The sequence below is a fragment of the Schistocerca nitens genome, unplaced genomic scaffold (assembly GCF_023898315.1).
Source record: "Schistocerca nitens isolate TAMUIC-IGC-003100 unplaced genomic scaffold, iqSchNite1.1 HiC_scaffold_385, whole genome shotgun sequence".
NCBI classification, from domain to species: Eukaryota; Metazoa; Arthropoda; class Insecta; order Orthoptera; family Acrididae; genus Schistocerca; species Schistocerca nitens.
Genome location: NW_026045919.1, coordinates 314,783 through 333,662, shown reverse-complemented (window position 1 = coordinate 333,662; position 18,880 = coordinate 314,783). Strand labels below are relative to the sequence as shown.

Sequence of the window (18,880 nt, the reverse complement as noted above, 5' to 3'; positions counted from 1 at the left end):
CATCGTATAGGTTTATGTGTCTCTCCGCTTTGTCAAACGTGTGGTTGTGTTGATACGCTCCCACACCGATTTACCTGCGCTGACCGTCTTCGCATGTGGTACTGGCTGCGCCGACAATTGGCGTTACTCACCAGGAGTTCGGAATCGGCATTTACAACTGATATCCTCTGCTGGCCGGACACGGTTTTTTATCCCCGGACAAAGAACAACACCATTATGTGGCTTCTTGGCCGTTACATTTTTGCAGTGGTTGATGGTGATGGTCTTTCCGATTTTATTTCGTTTATTGGTTACATGCTTCATGAGTACTGGACGCAAAAATCTTTCCCACATCTTAAGAGGGACTTTGCGAATATGCTTAGTATTGTTTTCGAAAAGCAGGGGATTGGTTAAGTTTCCACTTCTATTGATAATTACTGCGCCAGATGCATTAATGGCACCGGTATAGGGGCATACTGATCTCACTTCATGATACGGAAGACATTCTCGCTAGTTCTTAGTTCTTTTACCTTCCTGCCAAGCTTTTACCTGTTTGGATAGACGACGCATCATGACCCCCGTGTCCACATATAAGTATCATAAGACTCTGAACCAAGGACAATTACTACGTCTTGGTGCGACTGTGCTTCAGTGCAGGGAGGAGGAGACGTCATGGCCAGGCCTCGGGATTCGACCCCTGCCCAACACGCCTCCACCGAGCTGCAAGGAGACAAAAAAAAAGATAAAAAAAAAGTGGTTAAGGCGTTAAAAAAAATGGATAAGGCAAAAAAAAAAATGGATAAGGCATCGGTCTCCTAAACCGGGGATTGTGGGTTCGAGTATAAAAAAAAAAAAAAAAAAAAAAAAGTGGTTAAGGCGTCTGACTTGAAATCAGATTCCCTCTGGGAGCGTAGGTTCGAGTCCTGCCGACTGCGAAAATTTTCTCGCTCTCAGAAGAAGGACGTTCAGCTGCATCCTAGCGGTTGCGTCTCCACTAAACACGTGGATCGCCAGCAATGTGCAGGGTGCAGCGCTACAGTCGCGCCCAGAAGCCACAGCTCATCTCCTCGTCTCACAGCCGTCCACCAGGTGTCAGTGCAAGTGTCACCTCTCTGGGCAGTGCAGATGTGTCCATTTTAGCTTGCAGACGATGACGTGTAGCAATTTATGAGCTAGCGCAAGTCAAATGTTTTACCGTGTGTATCTGCTAGATGCTGCCTCTCACACGCTGGAGAGGCTCACTGCTTCTTGTGTCTCGTTCTTTGCACACGAGTTGCACGTGGCATCGATATAGCACAGGTTTTCTAGCGTCAGCGAAGTCAATATTACATGAATCGAGTCGAAGTGTTTGCTTGTTACGATGATGGAAGCAGAAGAAATGTGTGTGGTACTTCACTGCATCTGCTGCTCGCCTTTCAGCGTCCCTGTGTCTTATCAGATGAAGATGACTGTGAAATTGGCGACGGGGCAGAGGTCAACGAAGACGTGCAAAACAGAGACGTTCAACGTCAGCCGAAATAGCTCAGTTGGGAGAGCGTTAGACTGAAGATCTAAAGGTCCCTGGTTCGATCCCGGGTTTCGGCATGCATTCGTTTTGAAGCTGACGCCAATGGAATTGCTCTGAGTTTGTGATAATGTAACTACCGCCGAGAACAAAAATGACTCCCTCCTGTAGCTGTTCTGGTTGTCCAGTGCATGCCATAAGAGGAACACAGTAGGCAAATGCCTGGGAAGCAAGAAAATAAAAAAAAAGTCCTACCTATTGCGTTCCCTTTTTTGTGTCAGGACGTGAAGAACGTCTCCAACGGAACCGTGAAATGAGCGAAAACGTGGGAAACATTGCATTCGAAATGCTTGTGAATTTTCCAGTTGCCCAGTGAGTGTCGACAGAACACGTAAATCCTCTGCTCCAACGTATGAGACGTAACGATTGCTGCAATTTGTTCTTGCGTCATGTGTCAGCATTCTTCGATAGTCTGTTACGAGCTTAGCACGATAAGTTTGTAGACAGCATCCAGGCGACGTTTTATTAGTTACAGCTCCATGCAGCGAGTGCACAACAGTAAAGGACATGAGTCAATGTGCAGTTGTGTATCGTGGAAGGTTTACAAACGTCTTGTGAGCCCGGATAGCTCAGTCGGTAGAGCATTAGGCTTTTAACCTAAGGGTCCAGGGTTCAAGTCCCTGTCCGGGCGGAAATTTTAATACTTTGGTAGTGATTCGTCTAGTAGAGGTGGAAACACTACGGAAAAGAATGCAACTACGCCGTTTCCTGACACCACAGTGCTTTAAACGGTAGCAGTTGCATGTGTCGGCAGAACTCGCGCTACCGGCAGTCGTGGCCGAGTGGTTAAGGCGTCTGACTCGAAATCAGATTCCCTCTGGGAGCGTAGGTTCGAGTCCTACCGGCTGCGTGCGATTTTGCGTAAAGAGCAGCAAATATTTTCACACACGTGAACGCGGATGCAAACCAATGACGCCACTCTCAACAAGACGAAAATTTAAGAATACTGAGTTTCGCAACGGCCGCTGCTTCCTGTGGCTACCGGTTCACCTCGCACTGACGCTGGGACTGCAGAAAGCCGTCGCAGGCCCACGAGTGCGCTCCCGTCATTTTCTCGCGCCGACGCCGAGTTTGTGAGTACACAGATGTGCTTGGAAGTGTTGGACAGAGCGAACATTCATTTCTTTTTAAGAATCGTAATTCAGTCATTCGAGTGCGGCAAAAGCAATGGTGCAGCGTTTCTTTTGTTAAGATCTCGCAGCTACTTGCAAGTATGTCCACCGCTTAAGACGACAGAAAAGCAGCGTCAGCGGTGCGTCAGTGGGAAGTCGGTGAAGTCGCCATTGGAGCCATAAGCCAGTAATTACGACATGTGAATCACTCGCACACCACGCAGCTGTACGGTAGCTCAGTCGGTAGAGCGTTAGGTTTTCAACCAAAGGGTGTTGGGTTGAAGCCCCTGTCTGGGCGAAAATTAATACACTTTCGTAACGGCTAATGTGCTGGCAATGGAAACACTAGAGAAAAGAGTGAGGCCACGCCGCTTTCTGCCATCGGATTGCTTCTAAAGATGTCACTTTCACTTGTCGGAAGTCGATATTGCCACAGGCAGTCGTGGCCGAGTGGTTAATGGCAGCTGATGGTCGCCGGCTTACCTTACAGAATCAAATAACCCATGAACTTACCTGCTACTATGAGACCTTATATGCTGTGGCTGATTCTGATCCGGTTGATAATGACGAGATTTTAACTGCTATCCCATCAGTTTTAACAGAGGACCATAATACGGAATTTTTAGCTCCTTTTACTGCAGACGAAATTTCAGCTTTTATTGCTTGTTCACCATCTCACAAATCTCCTGGTCCGGATGGCCTTCCTAAGGAGTTTTTTGTTCGCTTTTGGCCTATTATAGGGCCTGTTTTTACGGATATAGTAAATGAAATTTTGAATGGTGGCTCAATTCCAGCCGATTTCAAGAGAGGTACGGTTGTCCTGATACCGAAAGCTGCTGGTTTGAAGACAGCTAGTGACTTTCGTCCTTTAACCCTTTTAAATTTTGATTATAAGACGGCTGCTAGGGCTGTTAATGCACGTCTATCCCTCTTGCTTACACCTGTGATAACTCCTTGTCAAAGCTGCTTTCCGGGGCGCTCCATCTTGACGCCTCTGGCGGGGTATCGTGATATTGTGTCGATTGTCGCTGTCACCAATATTTCCTGTGCGCTTTTATTTGTTGATTTTAGTAAGGCTTTTGATCGTGTGTCCCATTCGTTTTTAGAGCTTCTGCTGCGCCGACTCGGTTTTAATGAAAAGGCGCTGCTGGTACTTAAGAATATGACGACTGGCATTTCTGCTAAGATTGACATTAATGGCCAGCTGACGAAGGTCATTGATATTAAACGTGGCGTCCCGCAAGGTAGCCCTTTATCCATGACCCTTTATGCTCTCTCCCTTCAACCACTCCTCACACGTCTCAACTCGACACTTCGTGGTCTTACGATCTCTGGGGTTACCCAGACAGCAACAGCTTATGCTGATGATTTGGTTGTTTTGCTTCGTTCCGCCGCAGAAGTGCCGCTGTTGAAAATGGAACTAGATAAATTTTCTGCAGCCTCAGGTTCTCGTATTAACCCCCGTAAAAGCAAACTCCTGAATTTGCGGGGCTTTGAACGTGTGGTTATTCCGTGGGTTATGGCTGTTGAACACCATACACATTTAGGTATCTATCTTGAACGGTGTCCTCTTCGTATGGCTGCAAAAAATTGGCAAGTGGCCATTTCCAAGCTTCAAGGTGTTTTATTCGAACACTCATGGCGTTCGATACCGCTACTGCAAAAAAAGCGTGTATTAGACACTTATGTTTTATGTAAAGTATATTACGTTGCTCAGTTGTTTCCGCTTCCCCGAATGCAGGGTGCAAAAATGGTCCAGCTTATTAACAGATATATTTGGCGGGGGCACATTTTTAAATTACGTTGTGATGTTTTTACGAAGCCGCGTCTTGAGGGCGGCTTGTCGTTCACCGATGTCCGTGTCAAGGCTGCTGCCCTTTATGTTAAGCGAACCCTCCATCTTTTATTTTCTGAGTCCCCGACTGTTACTTCGCGATTACTCCATGTCGTTCGTCCTGAGAGCTTGTCACCGCCTATTAACGTAGGGTCTCTAAATGCGAAGCTACGACATGTTCGGGACTTCTACATTGAGATTAGTTACCTGGATCTCCACTTACAACGTCGTCCTGTTTTTACTACGCGAACACTGCTTGCCAAATGGCACAGGTCGTTTTCTTCCAACCCGATTGTTTTGCAGTATCCCCGTTTTAATTGGCGTAACATATGGACGAATATTAGCTTACCCGTTCATTCAGCAACTGTTGCCTCCCTATGGTATAAGGTGGTTAATCAGCTGATTCCTACGAACGTACGACTTCATCGTATAGGTTTATGTGTCTCTCCGCTTTGTCAAACGTGTGGTTGTGTTGATACGCTCCCACACCGATTTACCTGCGCTGACCGTCTTCGCATGTGGTACTGGCTGCGCCGACAATTGGCGTTACTCACCAGGAGTTCGGAATCGGCATTTACAACTGATATCCTCTGCTGGCCGGACACGGTTTTTTATCCCCGGACAAAGAACAACACCATTATGTGGCTTCTTGGCCGTTACATTTTTGCAGTGGTTGATGGTGATGGTCTTTCCGATTTTATTTCGTTTATTGGTTACATGCTTCATGAGTACTGGACGCAAAAATCTTTCCCACATCTTAAGAGGGACTTTGCGAATATGCTTAGTATTGTTTTCGAAAAGCAGGGGATTGGTTAAGTTTCCACTTCTATTGATAATTACTGCGCCAGATGCATTAATGGCACCGGTATAGGGGCATACTGATCTCACTTCATGATACGGAAGACATTCTCGCTAGTTCTTAGTTCTTTTACCTTCCTGCCAAGCTTTTACCTGTTTGGATAGACGACGCATCATGACCCCCGTGTCCACATATAAGTATCATAAGACTCTGAACCAAGGACAATTACTACGTCTTGGTGCGACTGTGCTTCAGTGCAGGGAGGAGGAGACGTCATGGCCAGGCCTCGGGATTCGACCCCTGCCCAACACGCCTCCACCGAGCTGCAAGGAGACAAAAAAAAAGATAAAAAAAAAGTGGTTAAGGCGTTAAAAAAAAATGGATAAGGCAAAAAAAAAAATGGATAAGGCATCGGTCTCCTAAACCGGGGATTGTGGGTTCGAGTATAAAAATAAAAAAAAAAAAAAAAAAAGTGGTTAAGGCGTCTGACTTGAAATCAGATTCCCTCTGGGAGCGTAGGTTCGAGTCCTGCCGACTGCGAAAATTTTCTCGCTCTCAGAAGAAGGACGTTCAGCTGCATCCTAGCGGTTGCGTCTCCACTAAACACGTGGATCGCCAGCAATGTGCAGGGTGCAGCGCTACAGTCGCGCCCAGAAGCCACAGCTCATCTCCTCGTCTCACAGCCGTCCACCAGGTGTCAGTGCAAGTGTCACCTCTCTGGGCAGTGCAGATGTGTCCATTTTAGCTTGCAGACGATGACGTGTAGCAATTTATGAGCTAGCGCAAGTCAAATGTTTTACCGTGTGTATCTGCTAGATGCTGCCTCTCACACGCTGGAGAGGCTCACTGCTTCTTGTGTCTCGTTCTTTGCACACGAGTTGCACGTGGCATCGATATAGCACAGGTTTTCTAGCGTCAGCGAAGTCAATATTACATGAATCGAGTCGAAGTGTTTGCTTGTTACGATGATGGAAGCAGAAGAAATGTGTGTGGTACTTCACTGCATCTGCTGCTCGCCTTTCAGCGTCCCTGTGTCTTATCAGATGAAGATGACTGTGAAATTGGCGACGGGGCAGAGGTCAACGAAGACGTGCAAAACAGAGACGTTCAACGTCAGCCGAAATAGCTCAGTTGGGAGAGCGTTAGACTGAAGATCTAAAGGTCCCTGGTTCGATCCCGGGTTTCGGCATGCATTCGTTTTGAAGCTGACGCCAATGGAATTGCTCTGAGTTTGTGATAATGTAACTACCGCCGAGAACAAAAATGACTCCCTCCTGTAGCTGTTCTGGTTGTCCAGTGCATGCCATAAGAGGAACACAGTAGGCAAATGCCTGGGAAGCAAGAAAATAAAAAAAAGTCCTACCTATTGCGTTCCCTTTTTTGTGTCAGGACGTGAAGAACGTCTCCAACGGAACCGTGAAATGAGCGAAAACGTGGGAAACATTGCATTCGAAATGCTTGTGAATTTTCCAGTTGCCCAGTGAGTGTCGACAGAACACGTAAATCCTCTGCTCCAACGTATGAGACGTAACGATTGCTGCAATTTGTTCTTGCGTCATGTGTCAGCATTCTTCGATAGTCTGTTACGAGCTTAGCACGATAAGTTTGTAGACAGCATCCAGGCGACGTTTTATTAGTTACAGCTCCATGCAGCGAGTGCACAACAGTAAAGGACATGAGTCAATGTGCAGTTGTGTATCGTGGAAGGTTTACAAACGTCTTGTGAGCCCGGATAGCTCAGTCGGTAGAGCATTAGGCTTTTAACCTAAGGGTCCAGGGTTCAAGTCCCTGTCCGGGCGGAAATTTTAATACTTTGGTAGTGATTCGTCTAGTAGAGGTGGAAACACTACGGAAAAGAATGCAACTACGCCGTTTCCTGACACCACAGTGCTTTAAACGGTAGCAGTTGCATGTGTCGGCAGAACTCGCGCTACCGGCAGTCGTGGCCGAGTGGTTAAGGCGTCTGACTCGAAATCAGATTCCCTCTGGGAGCGTAGGTTCGAGTCCTACCGGCTGCGTGCGATTTTGCGTAAAGAGCAGCAAATATTTTCACACACGTGAACGCGGATGCAAACCAATGACGCCACTCTCAACAAGACGAAAATTTAAGAATACTGAGTTTCGCAACGGCCGCTGCTTCCTGTGGCTACCGGTTCACCTCGCACTGACGCTGGGACTGCAGAAAGCCGTCGCAGGCCCACGAGTGCGCTCCCGTCATTTTCTCGCGCCGACGCCGAGTTTGTGAGTACACAGATGTGCTTGGAAGTGTTGGACAGAGCGAACATTCATTTCTTTTTAAGAATCGAAATTCAGTCATTCGAGTGCGGCAAAAGCAATGGTGCAGCGTTTCTTTTGTTAAGATCTCGCAGCTACTTGCAAGTATGTCCACCGCTTAAGACGACAGAAAAGCAGCGTCAGCGGTGCGTCAGTGGGAAGTCGGTGAAGTCGCCATTGGAGCCATAAGCCAGTAATTACGACATGTGAATCACTCGCACACCACGCAGCTGTACGGTAGCTCAGTCGGTAGAGCGTTAGGTTTTCAACCAAAGGGTGTTGGGTTGAAGCCCCTGTCTGGGCGAAAATTAATACACTTTCGTAACGGCTAATGTGCTGGCAATGGAAACACTAGAGAAAAGAGTGAGGCCACGCCGCTTTCTGCCATCGGATTGCTTCTAAAGATGTCACTTTCACTTGTCGGAAGTCGATATTGCCACAGGCAGTCGTGGCCGAGTGGTTAATGGCAGCTGATGGTCGCCGGCTTACCTTACAGAATCAAATAACCCATGAACTTACCTGCTACTATGAGACCTTATATGCTGTGGCTGATTCTGATCCGGTTGATAATGACGAGATTTTAACTGCTATCCCATCAGTTTTAACAGAGGACCATAATACGGAATTTTTAGCTCCTTTTACTGCAGACGAAATTTCAGCTTTTATTGCTTGTTCACCATCTCACAAATCTCCTGGTCCGGATGGCCTTCCTAAGGAGTTTTTTGTTCGCTTTTGGCCTATTATAGGGCCTGTTTTTACGGATATAGTAAATGAAATTTTGAATGGTGGCTCAATTCCAGCCGATTTCAAGAGAGGTACGGTTGTCCTGATACCGAAAGCTGCTGGTTTGAAGACAGCTAGTGACTTTCGTCCTTTAACCCTTTTAAATTTTGATTATAAGACGGCTGCTAGGGCTGTTAATGCACGTCTATCCCTCTTGCTTACACCTGTGATAACTCCTTGTCAAAGCTGCTTTCCGGGGCGCTCCATCTTGACGCCTCTGGCGGGGTATCGTGATATTGTGTCGATTGTCGCTGTCACCAATATTTCCTGTGCGCTTTTATTTGTTGATTTTAGTAAGGCTTTTGATCGTGTGTCCCATTCGTTTTTAGAGCTTCTGCTGCGCCGACTCGGTTTTAATGAAAAGGCGCTGCTGGTACTTAAGAATATGACGACTGGCATTTCTGCTAAGATTGACATTAATGGCCAGCTGACGAAGGTCATTGATATTAAACGTGGCGTCCCGCAAGGTAGCCCTTTATCCATGACCCTTTATGCTCTCTCCCTTCAACCACTCCTCACACGTCTCAACTCGACACTTCGTGGTCTTACGATCTCTGGGGTTACCCAGACAGCAACAGCTTATGCTGATGATTTGGTTGTTTTGCTTCGTTCCGCCGCAGAAGTGCCGCTGTTGAAAATGGAACTAGATAAATTTTCTGCAGCCTCAGGTTCTCGTATTAACCCCCGTAAAAGCAAACTCCTGAATTTGCGGGGCTTTGAACGTGTGGTTATTCCGTGGGTTATGGCTGTTGAACACCATACACATTTAGGTATCTATCTTGAACGGTGTCCTCTTCGTATGGCTGCAAAAAATTGGCAAGTGGCCATTTCCAAGCTTCAAGGTGTTTTATTCGAACACTCATGGCGTTCGATACCGCTACTGCAAAAAAAGCGTGTATTAGACACTTATGTTTTATGTAAAGTATATTACGTTGCTCAGTTGTTTCCGCTTCCCCGAATGCAGGGTGCAAAAATGGTCCAGCTTATTAACAGATATATTTGGCGGGGGCACATTTTTAAATTACGTTGTGATGTTTTTACGAAGCCGCGTCTTGAGGGCGGCTTGTCGTTCACCGATGTCCGTGTCAAGGCTGCTGCCCTTTATGTTAAGCGAACCCTCCATCTTTTATTTTCTGAGTCCCCGACTGTTACTTCGCGATTACTCCATGTCGTTCGTCCTGAGAGCTTGTCACCGCCTATTAACGTAGGGTCTCTAAATGCGAAGCTACGACATGTTCGGGACTTCTACATTGAGATTAGTTACCTGGATCTCCACTTACAACGTCGTCCTGTTTTTACTACGCGAACACTGCTTGCCAAATGGCACAGGTCGTTTTCTTCCAACCCGATTGTTTTGCAGTATCCCCGTTTTAATTGGCGTAACATATGGACGAATATTAGCTTACCCGTTCATTCAGCAACTGTTGCCTCCCTATGGTATAAGGTGGTTAATCAGCTGATTCCTACGAACGTACGACTTCATCGTATAGGTTTATGTGTCTCTCCGCTTTGTCAAACGTGTGGTTGTGTTGATACGCTCCCACACCGATTTACCTGCGCTGACCGTCTTCGCATGTGGTACTGGCTGCGCCGACAATTGGCGTTACTCACCAGGAGTTCGGAATCGGCATTTACAACTGATATCCTCTGCTGGCCGGACACGGTTTTTTATCCCCGGACAAAGAACAACACCATTATGTGGCTTCTTGGCCGTTACATTTTTGCAGTGGTTGATGGTGATGGTCTTTCCGATTTTATTTCGTTTATTGGTTACATGCTTCATGAGTACTGGACGCAAAAATCTTTCCCACATCTTAAGAGGGACTTTGCGAATATGCTTAGTATTGTTTTCGAAAAGCAGGGGATTGGTTAAGTTTCCACTTCTATTGATAATTACTGCGCCAGATGCATTAATGGCACCGGTATAGGGGCATACTGATCTCACTTCATGATACGGAAGACATTCTCGCTAGTTCTTAGTTCTTTTACCTTCCTGCCAAGCTTTTACCTGTTTGGATAGACGACGCATCATGACCCCCGTGTCCACATATAAGTATCATAAGACTCTGAACCAAGGACAATTACTACGTCTTGGTGCGACTGTGCTTCAGTGCAGGGAGGAGGAGACGTCATGGCCAGGCCTCGGGATTCGACCCCTGCCCAACACGCCTCCACCGAGCTGCAAGGAGACAAAAAAAAAGATAAAAAAAAAGTGGTTAAGGCGTTAAAAAAAAATGGATAAGGCAAAAAAAAAAAATGGATAAGGCATCGGTCTCCTAAACCGGGGATTGTGGGTTCGAGTATAAAAATAAAAAAAAAAAAAAAAAGTGGTTAAGGCGTCTGACTTGAAATCAGATTCCCTCTGGGAGCGTAGGTTCGAGTCCTGCCGACTGCGAAAATTTTCTCGCTCTCAGAAGAAGGACGTTCAGCTGCATCCTAGCGGTTGCGTCTCCACTAAACACGTGGATCGCCAGCAATGTGCAGGGTGCAGCGCTACAGTCGCGCCCAGAAGCCACAGCTCATCTCCTCGTCTCACAGCCGTCCACCAGGTGTCAGTGCAAGTGTCACCTCTCTGGGCAGTGCAGATGTGTCCATTTTAGCTTGCAGACGATGACGTGTAACCGGCAGTCGTGGCCGAGTGGTTAAGGCGTCTGACTCGAAATCAGATTCCCTCTGGGAGCGTAGGTTCGAGTCCTACCGGCTGCGTGCGATTTTATTCGAGTCGCAGCCACGGTGCGGGACGGACGTGTGGCGGCAGCGCTGGCGCCTTGATGTAAACAACAGCTGTGTCGCTGGTACAAGGTCTGTTTTGTATCGCTTCTTTCGTTCTTGCGACTTGTGTAGCCTTTATTTGAAGACAGAATGAATACGGTTAATGTTTTGCGGAAAGATACGATCAAATTTGCATTTGACAGAAACTTTGTGAGACCAAAAGCGTTTGAGATTAAGCAGTGGTTTATGGACAAAGTACAGATTTCTGTTGATGATGTTGTTGGCGTTCATTTATCCTTTGTTTCAAATGCTGCCTTTGTTAAATTGCAAAGTCCTGACTTATGTTCTTCTATAGTAGATAAATGTGGTGGTGTCGTGAAGTTTAATCATTCCGATGGGTCTGTCAGTGATGTTATCGTTTCTCATGCTGGACTCGGCATCAGAACTATTCGAGTCTTTGAGTTGCCCTTCGAGATTCCGGCCGAAGAGATAAATAAAGTTCTTAGGCCATATGGTAGGATTATTTCGAACATTGCAGAGAAATGGTCAGAGTCCTATATGTTTCCGGTCTTGAATGGCGTTCGTCAAATTAAGATTGAGCTTCAGAGGCATATACCTTCATATATCACTGTGTGTGGCTATCGAGCTCTCGTTATATATGACGGACAACCCCGAACTTGCGCTCTCTGTAATTCGACTGAGCACATTAGAAATGAGTGCACTAAGCGACGTGTTCCCCAGCTCCCGGCTGCGGACACTGCGGTTTCAGGCCCGGCGGTTAGTTTCAAGTTAACCTACGCGGCCGCTGCATACACTCGCGACCCCGCAGTACCGGCCCCCGCAGGGCATGGGGAAGCTTCCTCTGCACACGCGGTACCCGAGAATAACTTAGTACCGAGTCTCGGTGAAGCTGTTCGGGAAACAGACAAGCGGCCATCACTTGATGAAACACGTGAGACCTCCATTACGACTGAACGTCTGTCAGATGTGCAGCAGGAGGTACTGCCCACCGCGGGAATTGCCATTGCACGGCATTCTTCGACTTTCCCACACGGGGGTCCGACGGCTTCCGATCAGTCAGACAAGGGTACTGCAGGTCCACTAGTCCTACATACAGAGGCAACTGACGGGCCAACGGGGGAAACGTCGAATGGAGGGGAAGTGGGAACTGCAAATGCGAACGACCACCACTGTGTGCAGGAATCAGATACTGGCGAACCACCTAACGTTCGCAATGAGCTGGTGACTGTACCACCCATAGGGCCTACAAACGACACTGCCGACAGAAATTTAGATAAACAGAAGGGACAGAAGTCGTCAGAGGATTCCCCCACAACCTCAGCGGGAAAATCTCCAGACTCGTCTCCTGTGCGATCCCCAAGGAGAAAACGAAACTCCAAGAAGCGGAGATTGGCTCATGAAGCTGCCGAGAGTTTGGCTCCTGCTTTACGAGACAAGCTCCGGTCCATACAGGGGAAAGACAAGGTGTTGGAAGGTTCTCCTCCGGCAAGTGCCGACGAGGGCCCTGCAGCACACGGCAGTCTTATGCAGTCTGGAAACGGACGCCAACCATCCTCTAATGAGATTAACACTACAACTGCAGATGTCGTAGAGGCACCCGCGCTCGATCGAAGTACTTTAGGGACCAGACTGGACTGGGCAGAAGAAGGAGAAGAATGTTCTGATGAAGATATGGACAAAAATTCCCTAAAAGACGAAGACAACTTTTATTAACAGAGTGGGCTTACCAAATGTAATGTGCCATAAGCAGGAGGGATACGGACGGGGCGGGAGTATTTATTCATCCTTAGTACAACTTCAGCTCGAATAACACGTATATCAGGATGCAACAAACGTATCACGTGACTACATTAAACATCAATAAAATACAGAATGACCTTAAAGTGGCTGCTCTTAGAGACTTTTTATATCAGTCCGACACTGATATTGCATTCCTACAGGAAGTTCAAGTTTTGGATCTGTATGTAGCTGGGTATAAACAAGTTTTAAATGTAGCTCCTGAGTGTCATTGTGGGACAGCGATCCTTGTCAGGGAAGGGATTGAACTGAAAGATGTGTGTTTGTTAGATTCAGGGAGGGGCATTAGATGTACAATTTTTAATACAACTTTTATCAATATCTATGCTCCATCGGGAAATAATGCTAGATCTGAGAGGGCTAGGTTTTTTAAAAGTGACATTTTAACTTTACTTAAAGACAACCCAAGGGAGGTTCTCATCGGCGGCGATTGGAACTGTGTTTTAAAGGAAAAGGACCAACGTCCAAATTTTAATAAATCCGGCGAACTTGATTGTCTAGTCCACCACATGAAATGGAAAGACGCGTGGGAACTAAAATATCCCACTGCGGTCCGCTTTACCTATGTCAGTAGTCGGTCGCAAAGCCGAATTGATAGGATCTATGTTTCCTCGAACTTAGAAGACAAAGTCTCTGCAATTGAAGTCGTACCCACTACTTTCTCCGACCACCTAGGCGTACGATGCAGTGTGAAATTAATGAAGCAGAAGACGTACTGGGGTAGGCCTCTGTGGAAATTGAACATCACAATGTTGGTAGAGAACTCTCTCGCGGATCTCATAGCGGTGACTTGGCAGGCCTGTCTGAGGCAGCGTTTTAAATATAGAACTAATATAGAGTGGTGGACCTCTGTTGCCAAGAAAAAATTACGAGCTACTCTGATAGAGTACAGTAAAGATCGAGCGAGATGGGTCCGAAATACAATTGAATTCCACTATGCTTGCTTACGCGACCTCTACGAGCAGCCGATGACTCAAGACACTTTTCTACAAATTAACAGAACCAAAGCAAAGCTCCTAGCTCTCAAGAGGTCACAGTTAGAGGGTTTAAAAATCAAATCACACACACCGACTGTTGTCGAAGAGGAAACTACCTCAATATATCATCTAATCCGCCATGAACAACAAAGGAGAAGAAATTTTATTGAGTACCTCCGAGCAGAGGACACGAGCGTCCTGACAGATCAAAAAGACATTTTGCATGAGGTTTTTCGATTTTATGATTCCCTTTATGGTGAACGGCCGATTGACGAACCGGTAGTGAGAGACTTCTTATCCACGTCTAACATTGCGAACACATTAACGGAAGAGGATAATCTCGTTTTTAGAACATCAATCACCGAAGACGACGTTTTCGACCTATTGAAGTCGTCACCTTCTAAGAAATCACCTGGCCCTGACGGATTGCCTTTAGAGTTTTATAGAACTTACTGGCATGTAATTGGTAACACTTTCACTGCAATTGTAAATGAAGTCTTGCATGGAGAGGCCGTCCCGCCGGAATTTAAAAAGTGTATCACTGTGCTTCTTCCGAAAGGTAGGTCCACAGAAATAAAGGATGTTGGTAAGATGAGACCCATAACCTTACTGAATTCTGATTACAAAATAATAGCGCGGGTTTTCAAAGAGAGATTACGGCCGGTCTTCGACAAGGCCATAGGGTGTTATCAGACCTGTCTTCCTGGCCGCAGCATGTTCAAGACTGTCAGTGAATATAGGGACATAGTCGCAATCTTTTCCAACACAACTGAACCAGGCGGTCTTGCTTTTATAGACTTCGCCAAGGCGTTTGATAGGGTCAACCACGGATACCTATTTCAAACCTTGAAGTGTATGGGATTAACTGCTCCGAATGTGAAAATTTTAGCTAACATTTTAACAGGTATCAACACCAAGATCTGCCTGAATGGACACTATACTAAGGATATTTTGATCAGAAACGGAGTCCCACAAGGGAGTCCATTATCCATGATGCTGTATGTTGTTGCACTGGAACCTCTTTTGAAACGTTTAACTGCTGCTTTAGATGGCATCGCCGTATCAGGCACGAAGAAAGTTACCAATGCTTACGCTGACGACGTTGGTGTGATAATAAGAAGCAATGACGACATACTGCGTTTAACAGAAAATTTGCGGCTTTACTGCAACGCAACGGGTGCCGTAGTAAATGAGGCGAAGAGTGCGTTTTTACCTCTTAACGGTCTCACGGAAGCTCCGATTGCTTGGGCGAAATGTGTCGACCATCATACAGCCCTGGGTGTCACCTTTTATAGTTGTCCCCTCCGCACGATTGCCTCAAACTGGAAAACAATGTTGGACAGGATTCGAGGTGCTCTCCTGTTACATCATTTGAGAGAGCTCAATATCAAGCAAAAAACTAAACTTGTAAACCTTTCCGTTCTCTCTAAGGCCATGTATGTGGGGCAAATTTTACCCATCCCTAAAGGAATAGCAAAAGCTATAATGTCGACAGTCTGTCGCTACATTTGGCAAGGAGAAATTTTTAGAGTCGCTGCTGCAATGATTACCTTACCACCGGACGAAGGAGGACTTGATCTAACGGATATCCAGACGAAAACTACTGCCTTGTTTATTAAGCGGTCCCTGCACCTCATTGAGGACTACCCGACCGGCGTAACATCACAATTGTTCAAATTTTTTAGACCTGCCAGTCTGAAGCCACCTATCAATATTAGCACGATCAATTATAAATTGAAACATATTAGATTTTACTATTTGGAGATCAGCTACATGGAATCCATTTTACACGACATACATAAGCGGAACTGCCGCTACCTGGTCGATCGTTTAAGATCAAAATCTACCCACCATAAGCAGGAGACAAAGTTTCCACATCGCAACTGGAAACGCATTTGGAGCAATCTCCATAATAAATTCCTTCCTACAGACGTCCAGGTGGCATGGTATAGGGTAGTAAATGATATCGTTAGTACCAATGAAAAATTATATTCCATCGGACTTTGCGATACAAATAAATGTCTACAATGTTCTGAACTTGACACCTTATCCCATCGGTTCCTTTGTAAAGGATATAGAGACATATGGAACGACCTTCGGAAGCAGATTTGTTTCATTAAGCGGACTGATGGTCGAGAAATTACGTTGGATGCAATATTTTTCCCGGATGAGATTCTCTTTCCTCCACAAAAACACAATGTCGTATTATGGCTCCTGGGAAATTTTATCTACTACGTTGTAAATAAACAAGGACATGACAATATTCTGGAATATACAGAATTTATACGGGGACAATATTACAGACTGTGTCGTACCAAGGATCATAAAAAGAATTTCGGCAATATGTTGAACATTCTCTTCGAGAGACATGGAGTGGGCTAACTGAATACCGTTCAGCGCCACACTTGGAAGAGTGCTGAAGTAGGGGATAGCTGTTGAGGGCGAAGTACGGTGGGGACTTCGAGGGCCCCGAGGCCGCTACGGTAGCCGAGAAGGCCTCAACAGAACCCTAAAAAAGCTTCACTTCCAAGTGTCCCATCAGGCGGCAGCAATGCTCGCCCCTACTGGATTTGAAACTCGCCGATCTTTTAGTATTTACATATATTTACTATTTACTTTTTTTTTCTTTTCTTTAGGAGGCATTTCTTCAGTTACAAATGGGACCACGCATCCAGTGGCCCAGGTAATTAAGGAAAATGTACAAGAAGGCTTGTACGTCAATTCCAACATTTTTATTTTTACCATGTTTGCAGGACCACCCATTTTGGGTTACTTACGTTCATAAAGTAAAGAAAGACTAAAGCGAAGAAGCTAGCCGAAGAAGGCAAATAAGGTGAGCGTTTGGATGGGCTGTATGGGGAGAAGGGAGGCCCAAAAAAAAAAAAAAAAAAAAAAAAAAAAAAAAAAAAAAAAAAAAAAAACACATAATAAAAAAAAAAAAAAAAAAAAAAACAAAAAAAAAAAAAAAAAAAAAAGTGGTTAAGGCGTCTGACTCGAAATCAGATTCCCTCTGGGAGCGTAGGTTCGAGTCCTACCGGCTGCGTGCGATTTTGCGTAAAGAGCAGCAAATATTTTCACACACGTGAACGCGGATGCAAACCAATGACGCCACTCTCAACAAGACGAAAATTTAAGAATACTGAGTTTCGCAACGGCCGCTGCTTCCTGTGGCTACCGGTTCACCTCGCACTGACGCTGGGACTGCAGAAAGCCGTCGCAGGCCCACGAGTGCGCTCCCGTCATTTTCTCGCGCCGACGCCGAGTTTGTGAGTACACAGATGTGCTTGGAAGTGTTGGACAGAGCGAACATTCATTTCTTTTTAAGAATCGAAATTCAGTCATTCGAGTGCGGCAAAAGCAATGGTGCAGCGTTTCTTTTGTTAAGATCTCGCAGCTACTTGCAAGTATGTCCACCGCTTAAGACGACAGAAAAGCAGCGTCAGCGGTGCGTCAGTGGGAAGTCGGTGAAGTCGCCATTGGAGCCATAAGCCAGTAATTACGACATGTGAATCACTCGCACACCACGCAGCTGTACGGTAGCTCAGTCGGTAGAGCGTTAGGTTTTCAACCAAAGGGTGTTGGGTTGAAGCCCCTGTCTGGGCGAAAATTAATACACTTTCGTAACGGCTAATGTGCTGGCAATGGAAACACTAGAGAAAAGAGTGAGGCCACGCCGCTTTCTGCCATCGGATTGCTTCTAAAGATGTCACTTTCACTTGTCGGAAGTCGATATTGCCACAGGCAGTCGTGGCCGAGTGGTTAATGGCAGCTGATGGTCGCCGGCTTACCTTACAGAATCAAATAACCCATGAACTTACCTGCTACTATGAGACCTTATATGCTGTGGCTGATTCTGATCCGGTTGATAATGACGAGATTTTAACTGCTATCCCATCAGTTTTAACAGAGGACCATAATACGGAATTTTTAGCTCCTTTTACTGCAGACGAAATTTCAGCTTTTATTGCTTGTTCACCATCTCACAAATCTCCTGGTCCGGATGGCCTTCCTAAGGAGTTTTTTGTTCGCTTTTGGCCTATTATAGGGCCTGTTTTTACGGATATAGTAAATGAAATTTTGAATGGTGGCTCAATTCCAGCCGATTTCAAGAGAGGTACGGTTGTCCTGATACCGAAAGCTGCTGGTTTGAAGACAGCTAGTGACTTTCGTCCTTTAACCCTTTTAAATTTTGATTATAAGACGGCTGCTAGGGCTGTTAATGCACGTCTATCCCTCTTGCTTACACCTGTGATAACTCCTTGTCAAAGCTGCTTTCCGGGGCGCTCCATCTTGACGCCTCTGGCGGGGTATCGTGATATTGTGTCGATTGTCGCTGTCACCAATATTTCCTGTGCGCTTTTATTTGTTGATTTTAGTAAGGCTTTTGATCGTGTGTCCCATTCGTTTTTAGAGCTTCTGCTGCGCCGACTCGGTTTTAATGAAAAGGCGCTGCTGGTACTTAAGAATATGACGACTGGCATTTCTGCTAAGATTGACATTAATGGCCAGCTGACGAAGGTCATTGATATTAAACGTGGCGTCCCGCAAGGTAGCCCTTTATCCATGACCCTTTATGCTCTCTCCCTTCAACCACTCCTCACACGTCTCAACTCGACACTTCGTGGTCTTACGATCTCTGGGGTTACCCAGACAGCAACAGCTTATGCTGATGATTTGGTTGTTTTGCTTCGTTCCGCCGCAGAAGTGCCGCTGTTGAAAATGGAACTAGATAAATTTTCTGCAGCCTCAGGTTCTCGTATTAACCCCCGTAAAAGCAAACTCCTGAATTTGCGGGGCTTTGAACGTGTGGTTATTCCGTGGGTTATGGCTGTTGAACACCATACACATTTAGGTATCTATCTTGAACGGTGTCCTCTTCGTATGGCTGCAAAAAATTGGCAAGTGGCCATTTCCAAGCTTCAAGGTGTTTTATTCGAACACTCATGGCGTTCGATACCGCTACTGCAAAAAAAGCGTGTATTAGACACTTATGTTTTATGTAAAGTATATTACGTTGCTCAGTTGTTT

At 46.0% G+C, this 18,880-nt stretch overlaps 7 non-coding genes across 7 annotated transcripts; all 7 read left to right on the top strand.

Annotated features, from left to right (window-relative positions):
- The first annotated feature begins 1,490 nt into the window (after positions 1-1,490).
- On the top strand, positions 1,491-1,563 carry Trnaf-gaa (transfer RNA phenylalanine (anticodon GAA)). Its single transcript has one exon. It is a non-coding gene; the product is annotated as a tRNA-Phe (tRNA).
- A 538-nt stretch (positions 1,564-2,101) lies between these two features.
- Trnak-uuu (transfer RNA lysine (anticodon UUU)) lies at positions 2,102-2,174 on the top strand. Its single transcript has one exon. It is a non-coding gene; the product is annotated as a tRNA-Lys (tRNA).
- A 137-nt stretch (positions 2,175-2,311) lies between these two features.
- Positions 2,312-2,393, top strand: Trnas-cga (transfer RNA serine (anticodon CGA)). Its single transcript has one exon. It is a non-coding gene; the product is annotated as a tRNA-Ser (tRNA).
- Positions 2,394-6,404: 4,011 nt separating this feature from the next.
- Trnaf-gaa (transfer RNA phenylalanine (anticodon GAA)) lies at positions 6,405-6,477 on the top strand. The gene has a single exon. It is a non-coding gene; the product is annotated as a tRNA-Phe (tRNA).
- A 537-nt stretch (positions 6,478-7,014) lies between these two features.
- Positions 7,015-7,087, top strand: Trnak-uuu (transfer RNA lysine (anticodon UUU)). Its single transcript has one exon. It is a non-coding gene; the product is annotated as a tRNA-Lys (tRNA).
- A 137-nt stretch (positions 7,088-7,224) lies between these two features.
- On the top strand, positions 7,225-7,306 carry Trnas-cga (transfer RNA serine (anticodon CGA)). The gene has a single exon. It is a non-coding gene; the product is annotated as a tRNA-Ser (tRNA).
- A 3,663-nt stretch (positions 7,307-10,969) lies between these two features.
- Positions 10,970-11,051, top strand: Trnas-cga (transfer RNA serine (anticodon CGA)). Its single transcript has one exon. It is a non-coding gene; the product is annotated as a tRNA-Ser (tRNA).
- Positions 11,052-18,880: the final 7,829 nt, after the last annotated feature.